At 39.0% G+C, this 12,344-nt stretch overlaps 1 long non-coding RNA gene and 1 pseudogene across 1 annotated transcript; both read left to right on the top strand.

The window, feature by feature from the left end:
- Positions 1-1,081: 1,081 nt before the first annotated feature.
- On the top strand, positions 1,082-6,053 carry LOC145218560 (uncharacterized). Its single transcript, XR_013857654.1, has 2 exons — positions 1,082-5,543; positions 5,852-6,053. It is a non-coding gene; the product is annotated as an uncharacterized LOC145218560 (long non-coding RNA).
- Positions 6,054-9,780: 3,727 nt separating this feature from the next.
- LOC145218559 (uncharacterized) lies at positions 9,781-11,589 on the top strand (annotated as a pseudogene).
- The last annotated feature ends 755 nt before the right edge of the window (positions 11,590-12,344 follow it).

The raw sequence follows: 12,344 nt of genomic DNA on the forward strand, positions 1-12,344 counted from the left end.
CGATGATGCGATTAACCGGATTCGTCTGTACTTAATTTAACGTCAAATGGCAAGTGGTTACTTGTTTCGTCAAATCGTCTACTAGTTCAAAACGACGCTTCGTCCAGAATTGCAAGAAGGATCCAGAAAGTGAAGGATCCAGAAAGTACAAGACCTCAACCTAACTCGCAACTTCAGCATGCAAAGAATTTTTTTCTTCCCGGTTATCCAATAGACAGAAAAAAAACTATTGATTTTAGCGAAATCGTTAAAATTTCCAAATTTGGCTCTTACTCAATAAAACTGCATAAACGTGACTGTCAGGTAATCAAAATACAGTGCCAGCAAAAAAATCTTTACATTCAATGGCAAAATAAACTTTACATTTCAATTTTGCAAAAAGTTATTAGCTTACTGTTTCCGTTAAAAGCATTGTGTTACAAAAACGCTTATGGTTATGTCATAAGCTACTGTCTGGCTACACTTTAAAGCAAGGCCATACTCTGCGTGTCTAGTGTTGCTTTACAGCTTCGTGAATAGTACGGTCGGTGAAATCACACAATATTTCTTATTTTCCTAAAGTTGAGGTCTTGCAAAATTTTATTCAAGCACTAAAATGGGTCGAAAGAAGATGCAAATGGAAGAAAAATCTTGTGCCTTGACTTTGTTAAAGAATGGAGATTCTTTGATTACTGCAGTGAGCATGGGCTTCTTGGCTGCACGGCGACATGGTAGCTTAAGATCCTTGTGGAGTCGATGACGAATTGTCCTGTTTGAAAAGTTGTGGAGAAGCTCAGGGTGCTTGTTGTTTAATTCAACGGCGGTTATAGATGGATATGAGGTTACTTGTTGCTTCAAAACCGTATGCGTACTTGGCGAAGTCTTCTTAGCTGCCCTAGAACCTAATTACCTCCTCGGAGCCAACCTGTTTGGCAATTACGCCGCTGACCTTTTAATTGATAAATTACCTTTCTTGAGACCCCCAATATCTCTGGCAACAGCAATCACAGAATATCTACTCTCTAGCAAAGTCAAGGCATAAGATTGTTCTTCCATTTGCTTCTTTTTTTTGAGCCATTTTTGTGTTTAAATAAAATTTCACAAGACCTCGAAACTTTAGGAAAACAAAAAATATTGTGTGATTTCACCGACCTTACTATTCACGAAGCTGTAAAGCAGGGGTGTCCAACTCAAACTCGGTGGCGTGCCAATTTTTGCCCTATAATTTAGCGCTGTGCCAACGTCTGATAAACTATCTTTTTTATTTTTTTAAGGCATACACTTTGTAAAGAACCAAACTTTATTTACATTTCAAAATCATGCTCATTCAGTATTTCATGATTATCAAAAACTGCTTCTTTGCAAGCGTTTGTCTTCTGCCAGTCTTGAAAGGTTGGCCTTTAACGGTGTAGTAGCGATTCTCATTACTGCATCTAAGTGCCCGTCAGTTAGTTGGCTACGTATTTTTGATTTATTGAGTTTCATTACAGAAAATCCTTGTTCGCATCTGTAAACATTTCAGAAAGCAGCAACTCCCGACCTTGAAGCTTAATGCACAATTTGTTCAAGTGTTGAGTTATATCAACTAAGAAAGTAAGGTCTAACAGCCAAGCATGATCTGAAAGAAGCATTAAAACATTTTTACCATTTTCGGTTAATAATGTTGGTCTTCTTTCCCTCAAAAAGATTCGTATTTCTTCTAAAAGAGCAACAAAGCGTTCCAACACCTTTCCTCGACTTAACCATCGTACTTCCGAGTGATAAATGAGATCTTTGTACTGTGCGGTGTTTTAAACCTTTTGCTCGTATTTCGTTTACGCATTTTACTATAACTTCCATTACATGCGTCATTTTTAAAGACTTGGCACACAGAGCTTCTTGATGAATGAAACAATGTACTGTTAGAATGCCCTGCTCAAAATTTGATTCTCGCAAGTGCTGCTTAAGAAGTGCCACTGCACCATTTACTTTGCCCGTCATAGAAGGTGCACCATCTGTTGTGAAACCGACTAATTTTGAAAGCGGTAAGAAGGGAACTTTATTGTGGAGCAGTTGCAGCACTCCTTCTTTTACATCCAAACCACGTGTAGTGCCACGAAGAGAAACAAGCCCAAGAAGATCTTCGTGGATTGACAGGTTTTTTGTTACACCGCGGATAAATACTAATATTTGGGCAGTGTCAATCATGTCAGTGCTTTCATCAAAAGCTATGGAAAAACATTGAAATTCACCAGTTTTCGAAGACAGTTGTGCTGTTAAATCTTCACCGATATCTTCTATTCTTCTTGCAATAGTGTTTCTCGAGAGACTTATGTCTTCAAAAAGGTGTTCCTTATCTGGAAGCATTACTTTTGCAACCTCCTGAATACAATCTCTAACAAATTCACCATCTGTAGAAGGTCGTGCAGAACGAGCAATTTTTCTGCAATGATATATGATGCAATTACTGATTTTTTACTTCGATCGACAACATTCATGAAGGTATTTTGCTGTGCAGACAAAGAGCTTTTCAACTTTTTGACCAAGCCCTCCCTTGACTTTCCAACATATTTAAGATATTTTTCTTCATGCAAGGTTTGGTAATGTCTCTTTATGCTAAATTGCTTTGAAATAGAAACACTTTTTCTGCATATCAAACACAATGGTTTCTCCTGCTGTCCAAGAATCGTTAAACAGTCGTAGGGGTTCATTTACTTTTTTTTGCTCATTTCTTCGACGCAAAAACTACAAATGGTGCAAATTTCCGGTAAAACCAGGTCAACAAGCAAGTACACAGTCGATATCAACAACCCAACTGGCAACCGCAGCGCATGATACTTTGTAACATAAGTCAAATGTGAATGCCAGTGGTAATTGCTTCTATTGATTTTGTTACAAAACAATAGAACAACAATCGCCTTTGTACCAATTCTTAGTTTTTGGCATGTGAGATTTGCTGGTGCTTCAGACCTCGCGTGCCACTTTTTAATACGCCGCGTGCCACGTGTTGGACACCCCTGATCTACACAGTCCCACAGCCGTCAAGATTTAAATTGTTTGCATGTGGTTTGCAGAAGATGTAGCTGACGAATATTAATTTTAGTATTCTGGCGCAAGCACTCATTGTATTGTCTTCTGCAGGGTAATGCCGTTTAGAGGGCACGCGAGTTCTTACACATGGGGCAACCATAGACACAGTACACAATATAGGAACAATAGTACAACAGTAATAAAGCAAACAGGTTCGTTTTAAACACCAAATGTTTAGACATGTTAAAACAAACAAACAAACGAATGATTGTTGCGTGTTTTTTCTTCTACAGATTTCATGAAGCTGATTGTGTTGGCCGGTTTCGGTGATAAAATCGCCATTTAAATGACTTTTGCCTTGTTTAATATGTCACCGCAAAAACGTTTTGTAAACATGCCGTTTATAAAGCTGTTGTGAAAGAAAAACAAAATGTTGTGAAAGAATCGACTGAAAAAATACCACTGAAGAAAATGGGAAATTGATTTATTTACTTGTAGAAAATGAGAAACAAACTTTTAATTAGCTGTTTGCTTACACTCCATTCTGTATGAGTGCCATATCCATTGTAGGACCATGTTGCGAAATCACCACAGTACTTGTCAGCAATATTGTATCCTGTTGATCCAATACAGTTGTGCTCATTGTTCCACGGAGTTGTATGAACTTTAATCCCAGGACACAAAGCATAGGTCCATTCAACACCCGAAACTGGTCATAGACAACAAAACGTAAGTAGTTTGCGTTTGTGGCATAAAGGATTAACTTCTTACCTGAATGTATCCTGAGGTAAAACATTTGGTCCAAACTGATTATCCAGAGCTGTTTCGTTGCCTTTGTCAAAAACAACATGTTCGGCAGGACCATTATCTCCTGGCCAGGTATATTGACGTGACTAAGTTGCAGAGATTTCCATTGTAGTTGTTCAGAAAGTTGGACGTTGTTCGGTACCGAAAGTACGATAAAGCTTTCCAATCCTTTGGAGGTGTGCTATTAGGAACCTTATAGGAACCAAATAATTACGTTTTTGCCCTCAATATCAAAATATCCAGGGTTTTTAAATCATCATCGGTAGACTCAACGACGTTTCCAAAAAATATAAGATTCACTTTTCGGCTGATATGCCGAGTTTCCATGTTTGTGGACCATCTGTCACCGGTTGTACACGCTCCATTTGGTTGTGCGTTGTTTTCGTGAACGGAAGCAACCTGGCTCCACCCGCCACTAACTGTCTCCATGTCACAATATGTCTGGTATTCAAATCCACTTGAATCTTGAAGTGAATATATGCCACTGGTAGCGTTAGGTGAAGCTGCCTTGATGATTTGGCAGCTTCGGGGTTTTCCTTAAAAGATGGCAGTGACCAGTAATTACACGTAAACAAACAAATGAACACAGGAAATTACCTTGTACATTTGCTCCAACTTCATTCTCACAGTACGTTTTTTCTGTGACAAGTTTGCATTTTTGGCAGAGGGAAACTTGCACCAATGTGACAAATATCACGACGAATTTTGCAGCTTTCATGTTTTGACAGTAGAATTAAGGTTTAAATACTGTGCAGATGAGAAATGTCCCAAAGGATAAACAACAAATCGCAGCCCACGTTTGCAAAGTGAATTTACTAGCAAAGCATTCAGCTTTTTATGGCTCTATAAACGTGTACAACTGATGATGCGACCACCAGAAGTTTGACACCGCCATCACGGTTGACATTTGTTTTCGTGTAATATTTAATGGTGCGGTAAAACCTAACACAAATAAGGAATAAGACATTTTGCACCAGACAATTTTGTAAAATTGAAATTGCGTTTTCGTCACAACCGAGGAATTTTAATTGACTTTGCTTGAAAAAGAAACTGTGTGCGTATGATGTTTGCCAAAATAAATTATAGAAGTGATGTTGGAATTTTTTGCAATTAGTGTGCACATTGCAGAAGATCGCAATTACAATGGTTTGTACTTCTGTTGGTCACGCGTACAGCCAAGTAGACCACTGGTATGTCAGCGGTCTTTGGTCCAACTTACGTTATCCAAGTTAAGATAATCACAATCCACCGTTAACAACCGAGTTTTACCACGCTACCAAGTTCATGTTGTTATGTGATTGCAGACGTTTGAGGGTTCCCGTCATACCGGAAGCAATTCACTTACTCGTTCGCAATAAGAGCTTTTGTTCTTTGCTTGTTAGTCTGGTATTAAATTAAAAGCACAATTTCACAGTCACAATGCAACAAACATATCTGTACTGAGGAAAATAATGGCACTAATAAACTTTAAACGCGACATGCTTTAATCAAACGCGACGCTTGTTTCGCACCTTTTTTCAATATTTTATGTAATTTAATTTTTATAAACGGATCTAACTGGTGTGGCCTCTTGTACCATAGATGATAACATTAGCATTTGCAGCGACGTTTGCCTACTAAAAACACACATGAAAATTTAAGTCGATTTTGGTCGTTTTTTTTTCCTTTCGTGTGTAGTGTTCCAAACATATCTTTAAATATACGTTTTTACATATTTGAGGAAGAAATGTTGCTTGGCCCGAAGACCTGTCGCGTTCCCAATTTTATTGAATACACGTCAGTCCTAAATATCCTCGTGTCCCTTTTGTCGACTACCCAGAAGCTGGCAGCACAAGCTTTTTCAGAGAAGATGATAAATATGCACACAGCCTCTTCTAATAGGACATGTCCGAGTAAACAAAACAGGTCACTACGCCAACAATATTAGTGCCGTAAAAAGCAAAAAACTGAAATGAACAAAAAACAATCATTGAAATTTACCAATGAACGACGTGAGTATAGGGCAAACACATTCCGTGCAAAAGGCACGACTTTTGATTCGAAACCTTTGATTTAGTTCGCATCTTTAACGAATCTTTATTTTGGCAAACTCACTTTTGCCACCCAAATGGAGCCAGTGGTGTTACGAAAAACATACACTGTCCCATTCAGCCGAGGCAACTTTTTTGCGATTTTATTGTAATTTTACGTGGCCTAAAACATTTTTCCGGTGTTAAAAAATTAAATATTACCTCTGCTTCCTGGTTTCAAAGGTGAAATTCTACATTTACATCGCCGCACGTGCATCACCATGTGTAACCGAACCGTCGAGCTGGTCGACAGTAGCGGGAATTTCGACCTGTACCAGTCTTCACGAAAGCCTGGTCAACTGCATCGGTGTCAGATACACTTGGACAACAGATTCCAGTAGACAACTAAAACTTTCAATATAAGCATACGGCCTGTGCATAATAATAAACAGCTTACATTCTGTTGCGTCGAAATTACTCGGTGCAAAAGTAAATTCACAGCAGCTATATTGTGCAGCGAGTGGATATATTTTGACTGATACTTCAGCAGTTTGCAAGTTTGTGTATAAATACCAGAGAAAAAGAAGTGCGAACTGAAAGTGGTTGACGGCAGGCGTTTGCTATTGCGTATGGCAGCAGCAGAAACAGTTGTACCGACACTGAATGACATTAAGCAACTTTTGACTTTCCTGTTTCAACTATGTTTTGAACTCTTGCTATTATACCCGACGGCCGTGCGTGGTACGTGTGCTATGTCATCACTACTTGTTTGTTTAAAGCAGCGAGTATGTACTAGGTTTCAAATTGTTGAACCAAACGACTTTAACTTCATTTTTAATAAGCTTGTCAGACTTTACAAAAGTACTAATTGAAATTGATTTGGGCATACTGCATGATGTAGTACTAGGAAATTTCTTTTGGTAAAACTAAAGGAAAAAAAAATTTGGTGGACTTGTGTACTTGATTCCAAACAGCTGACGTGAAAAACTTTTTGCCCTTTACTTGGTCAAGCCTTTTGCATGAAGATCCCTGATCCTATCCAAACTTGTCTCATCAAAGGGGAATGGTACAAAGTCTCTTGTGTCTAATGGATTAAACTTTTTAACTCTTCCAGATGAGGTCACTTACATTCTTTGGACCATTATGTCTTCCGGCACACTGCTTTCTTTTCGTTGATTTTTTTTGCGTTTCATTCAAACCTTTTTTTCAAAAAAATTCCAGGTTTCTTTGTTTCGCTTCATAATGCTTATACAACTAAAACGGAAGTGTAAGAAAATAAGTAGCTTGAAAATCGCAATTTTCATATCTGTAGTACGCAAAAATCGATGTGTATTTTGTTGGCATTGCAAACTTATACCAAGTTAACATGCTGATCGGTGTTAGCATATTGTTCCAAATTAATTTCAATTTAAGAGACTCCACAAAGCGGTAACGTTTATTGGACTACTATAGTCCCGGAACACAGCAGCGCTATATATTCCGTAACCGTTTTAAAATCACCCGTCAACGAAGTTATATTGAGAGCTTCAGCACCCTTACCCAGACTAACTACTAGGACCCAGAGGCATCGTTTGGCACGACTTGAGTGCAGTTAATTTTATATTGAACGTTTGCATAAAATGTCTCTTGTTGAGAGTTTTGTTGGTAGGATTGTTTCCAATCATGATTCTTTCATTGACGTTTGAAGGTGAGTGTTATACTTGTTTACACACATCAAAGTGCATCGTACTTGTCGGAATAGTTACATGTCACCTTGATGTAACTTAGTGCTACTTTAGAAAAGCGACATGATTTTTTACTCATTTAGCGTTAAGTTTCTTTTGTTTGCTGTGAAAAAAATTCAACGTATAATTTTGCAGCTCAACCCATTTCGCTTTTAACTGGGTGTCAGCAACTTACAGGATTTAGGCGATGTACAGGTATATGTGCACAATTCAACCTCACTTATTAGGCATACTTGTTGAATTAATGCTAATGTGATACTTTGCTTACTTTGTAGAGTTGATTGGCTGAATGTCACTTGCCCTACCGGAACAAATATTATATTATCATCTACTGTTTATGGTCGAATACAACATTACTCGGGAGTACGTAGTAGAGTAACAACTAGGGAAATGTTAAAAACGATTTTATGCTAAATTTTTTTGTGAAAAATAGATGTATGTTACAATATGAAAAAAAGTGAGAATGTGTTCAATGTATGTAACTTTAATGTTTTCCTTTAGAGTCTGCAACAAAACATTGGACTATGCTACAGAAAATTTAAACTGTAACGGATCTCAAGCAACCGAGATCATAAGAAATTGTCAAGACAAACCATACTGCCTAATTCCATCAAATTCTCATGATTCTAAGTTTGGAGATCCTTGTCCGATCGTAGAAAAATACATCCATATAAATATGACGTGCTAGATTTCAAACGAAGGTAATAAATGTTCTACTATTTGTTGCTGGTAATTTTTTTTTTTTGTAAAAAGGCTTTCAACCGAGAAGCCCAACGGGAATTAAAAACCAGCAATATTTAGGAATATTGAGTTAAAGTTTGCTTAAAATAGATCATTTGTTCAGCAAAACAAAATTTTGGTAGTTTTGTCTAAAAAGTTATCTTTAGAGGCGTTTAACTATCTTAAACTTAATGGAGGAGATGGATTGGCGAATATCAAAAACAAAATCGAGAGTATTGTGCAAAATCATCTAAAAACAAACGGAACCACCTACGACTATGCAAATGTTCTGCTGCACATCATTGTTGCCAACATGAGGCAAAATACATGCAAATGAGGCAAAATACAACTCAGTTTTTAAGAGGAGAATCATATCACATTAATTTTACATTCCAAACTGAAAATGTCAATCGAGTCGTTGCTGCTGTGTTAATTTACAAGACAAACGCAACAGGTACCTCCCATTTTCAATTGTCCGACCCAAGTTTACGATACACGAGTACAAAAGGCACAACCTATATTGTCATTGCTGGCTGGGACTTCGATGGATTTCAACAAGCATTAAATGACACATTGGAAGGCAACAATAAACTGCCAGGAAAGGCAAATTTTTCTATGACAACGATGCCATCAGAATCGGTCTGCAATGTAATATAAAGGGAAACGAAAAACACAAGCAACCTTTTGGTCAGGAAACTGGAACCAATCTGCCTTTTCATCGACGTGGTTTCAAAGAAGTATTCAGACTTAGGTTGTAATACGATCGTAAATGAAAAAATGGGTGACGTCAATTGCAATTGGATGCAAATCACTGTTTTTACCGTTCTTTTGACTGTGAGGACCATAATAATAGCCAAAGGTGTTAAGGTAACAATATTTGCGTGGTGTATATACCCTTTAAACAAATGTATACCTACGTTCTGTTTGCAGATCACATCTTACGCAACGGAGGTAGCATCTATATGTTTTCTAATCGTCACCATTTTGATTCTCTGCAAGTACCAAAGAGTTCACGACAGAACTCCGGTTCAAGTCAGTATGTCAGCAGCTCTTCTGCTTCTTCACGCAGTCAATGTTACACACGACCTGGCCGTCTTACATGTGGTCTCTTGCATGTTTTTTGCTGTGACCGCGCATTATTTCTTGCTATGCGTGGGTAAGCACGTATCCTTTAAGTGCATCTGTGCCGTTCACATTAAAACCATACAAAAAAAGGAAACGTTCTGAAAGGGGAAATGAATGTAGGTGTATGTAAAAAAATGTACACTTTCAGCAGTACTTTTCTTTCAGTACTTTCAGCAACATGTTATATGTTGTTTCAGAAAAACGTTTACAACATGCTTTGCCGCAATACAGCAACCATAGAAGAAATCAGAGCAGCAAATACAGAGCAACAAAATGATGAGTTTACCAACGACGTGTTTAAATATGTTAGTGGTGCATGAAAAGAAAATTCAGACTTTACAAAAAGACCGGTAGATAAAAACTGCCAAAAAAGGTGAAGACGCAAGCAAAAAGAGATGGGTCAGAAACTTGTCGTCCAAGACTCTAACAGATGCGGAACATCGGGTGTTGGAAAAAGGCCACGGGTTTGCTATCGCCCCCCAAAAGGTTCCAGTCTTGGAAATGAAGACTCGGCCACAACAACGCAGCTGCCGCAGATCGGATCGCACAGGTTCTGTCGAAATCCACGGCGACGAAACCCAATTTATCCCAGGAAGAAACACGCGCACTAAGCAACCAACGAAAGGACGAGTCGATAACGATCTTAAAAGCGGACAAAGGAAACTGCACGGTGGTAATGGACAGACATACAGTACGAACAGAAGGCTCAATCGCTCTTCTTCCAAAATTTTACGGTTTGCCGAAGATTCACAAAGCTAATAACCGTTTACGACCTATTGTTTCATTCGTGAACTCGCCCACTTATAATTTGGCAAAATTCCTAGCTGCCATAATCGCGCCTGTCGTCGCCGGTCTTTCCGATTATACAATCTGATTCGAACATTAAACCGGGCGAATGTCAAGTTTCCTTTGATGTTGTCAGTTTAATTAGATCCGTTTCTACTGATTTGGCGCTCTCGATCACCCTGGACAAACTCAAATACGACACAACACTACACGAACGCACCGGACTAGAACTTTCACACATAGGCACAGCATTACAGATTTGCCTTAACGCAACTGTTTTCACTTATAAAGATTGAATATACAAACATATCTTTGGCACACCCATGTGCTCACCTATTTCAGCAATTTTGGCTAATCTCACCATGGAACACATCGAGCAAAAGGCACTTACGACTTTTCGCACACCGCCACGTCTGTGGCTTAGGTACGTGGATGACACATATGGCATTATCGACAGTAACATGGTCAACACATTTCACGCACACCTGAACAGCATATCACCAACAATAGCTTTCACCATGGATGGATGTGGCTGTCACCAGGCAACCAGACCAAAAGCTCACCTCCAACATTTACAAGAAACCCACGAACGCTGATCGATACCTAAATCACATCTCACCATCCTCGGCACCAAAAGCTTACCGTCGCCAGAAAACTTTACAACAGAGCCAAGACACACATCAGGGATACGGCTATTCGCAAACACGAGTGCAAGAACATTGCAGGCGTGTTATGGAATAAAGACTTCCCGCGTAACGTACACACAGCTTGACACGTAACACAACAGACAGTTCAAATCGTTCACTTGCTTACCATACGTCCACGGTGTAGCTGAACGCCTAAAACGAATCCTGAACGACGCTGGGGTAAAAGTGGCGATGAAACCTTTTAAAACGATTGGACAGTTGCTACCAAAACCCAAAGATACCACTATACCACAACATCGTACAGGAGTTGTTTACCAGGTCCCTTGTCGTGATTGTAATTTGGTATACATTGGCCAAACTAAGCGAAATCTAAATTCGCGCCTCAAGGAACACAAAGTAGCAGTCAAAAACATGGACGTCAACAAGTCCGCCTTATGCGAACATGTTTTGGAATGTGATCACCGCATTAATTGGAACGATGCCCAAATTTTGAAACAAGAACAGAATTGGTCAAAAAGATTGGTCTTCGAAAGTTGCCTCATAAATTCTAATTCAAATGTTTTAAATCGTAACGATGGCAAAAGCCTGAGCTCAGTTTTCCGCGACATTTTGCGTGCGACTTCCCTGTCAAATATCGTGCATTAGTTACGCCCTGTCATTTTGGAGCGGACGCAATCTCTTCACGGTAGCCTTTGCCTTAACGCAATTATTTTGTTTCGTCTCCCGCTGTGTTTGTACATTTTCGCCTCTTTGCCCGCTGTATTATTCATTCATTGCTCTGAAGAAGCCCTACCGCTCTGGTGGGCGAAACGTCAGCGAAAATACAAGTTCTGGAAAACAAAAACTAGTATTTTGTTTAGCATTACACCAGTGGAACGAAGCAATTTATTAAATATGCAACCTGGTGAACGAAACGCCTGTTCAGTATTTTCTATCATGCTTTTAACAAACAAAGTGTGATTTGTCTCCGAAATTGCACATGGGACATTTTTTCTTGACTGATTTTGCAGTGTAGTCTCCATGCTGCTATCACAGATATATTGATTACATTTATAAACAGAGCCCAATACCACTTTTTACCCCGTATAGATGGACGGTAAGATTCTGCAAGTCTATCCATAAGATCGACACCTCCCATCCCTTTATTGTATGAGTGTATGAGATGTGGTTGTGGAACATGTTTTTCTCCTCCTTTTACTTGACGTCTTGCCTTGTGAAGTTGCTCATGATTTTCCCAGTTGCTTGCCAGCGATGAAGCTGTGAAGAACATTCTTGGGATCAGCCATGTGTAAACCAAACAACATTGCAAAATGGTATTTCGAAGGAACGATGGTTTAATGCAGCGTTTCCCATCCTATGGGCCGCCTGTAAATTCTGTTGGGTCGCTTGTTTTTGTGGCATTAAAACCTACTACTCTTTGACTTCGTTTCGTAGCGTTATTTATTTGTTTCCCAAGGCTATAAATTGTTGCCCAATTATAGTTTCATGACAATTTTGGGTAATAGTGATTAGTTCCGTTTGTGACGTCATAGTGATCA

Source organism: Phallusia mammillata, chromosome 3 (assembly GCF_965637545.1).
Source record: "Phallusia mammillata chromosome 3, kaPhaMamm4.hap1.1, whole genome shotgun sequence".
Classification (NCBI taxonomy): Eukaryota; Metazoa; Chordata; class Ascidiacea; order Phlebobranchia; family Ascidiidae; genus Phallusia; species Phallusia mammillata.